This window comes from Empidonax traillii, unplaced genomic scaffold (assembly GCF_003031625.1).
Source record: "Empidonax traillii isolate 1590-97213 ecotype Southwest subspecies unplaced genomic scaffold, ASM303162v1 scaffold39:size2480183, whole genome shotgun sequence".
NCBI lineage: Eukaryota > Metazoa > Chordata > Aves > Passeriformes > Tyrannidae > Empidonax > Empidonax traillii.
Genome location: NW_020955232.1, coordinates 1,651,992 through 1,653,149, shown reverse-complemented (window position 1 = coordinate 1,653,149; position 1,158 = coordinate 1,651,992).

Genomic DNA, 1,158 nt, shown 5'->3' with positions numbered 1-1,158 from the left:
TTTAAGGTCTCTCAATTTGCATAACTGTTCCCTTGTCCCTCCCATGCTCTGCTCTGCTCTCTTTCTTCCCTAAAAGGCAATATAGCCTTTTCTTGAGCCCGATTGGTTCTCTCAGGGCGGGCTCACACTTCTCTTCTGCAGTCCATTGGTCGTTTTAACCAACCTATCAGATTGTTTCCCTGTCCCGGCCGCATGGTCCCTCGGCAATGAGCCCTGGCTGGTCTCATTGCCTTACAGGCTTCCCGGTTCGCCTTCACACAGCAATAGCAAACAACAGTAACATGATCACAACTATTAACAGGTCATGGCTGCGATGGAACTGCAGCCATAGGGAACTGTGGAACACCCCTGATCACAAACTCCTCATCATGAGGCAGTCATGGAAACCCTGCTTGTAATAAAACCGTTTCATTTATTTCTCACACTGGGACAAAGGCACGGGTTTTTTCTTCTTTCTTCTGGTTCCCAAGAGGCGTTCTCTCCTAACATAGGCAAAGTCCTACCAAGTATTTAGGCCTTTTTTTTCGAGCTCACACGCGGCAATCGCCGCTAGCGCCCATCAAAGGATTCTCTCCTTTGGTACCTGACGCTTTTCGCCTTTTTTACGGCGGGCGTTCTTCAGCTCTAATATAGGCTGGTTCCTAACGCCTGGTCCGTATTAGTCTTTGATTCAGGGCGCCAAATGTAGCAGTTATATAATAACTGGTGAGTCCCAAAGGACCAGTGAGACCACCAACGTGGTGTGTAACAAGAAAAAATTTATTCCCAGGTCCCTTACTTATATAGCCATTTCAAATGCTGGCACATCACAACATGTGACCATGTCAGCCAATCCCATACAAGCATCCATTTGAGCATGTGTAACAGAGTCTTAGGACTACAACTCCCAGAAGTCCCTGCGGCACCCAGATAGCCAGACCCCACACACCAGTCCAACATTTTCTGTGTCATTCTTCCTTATTTGAGACGTGGGTCCCATGGCCAGGACAGCCCTGCACTCTCATCCCTTTGAGCACCTGAACAACAGGGAATTTGCAGGAATGGGAATGCTTGAGGCAACTCCCTGGGGAAGCTGGAGAGCCCTTGTCTTCATCACCACACCATCTCACAGCCCACCCTCCCCCCAAAAAAACTCATTTCCATGCCCTTCCCCAGTCC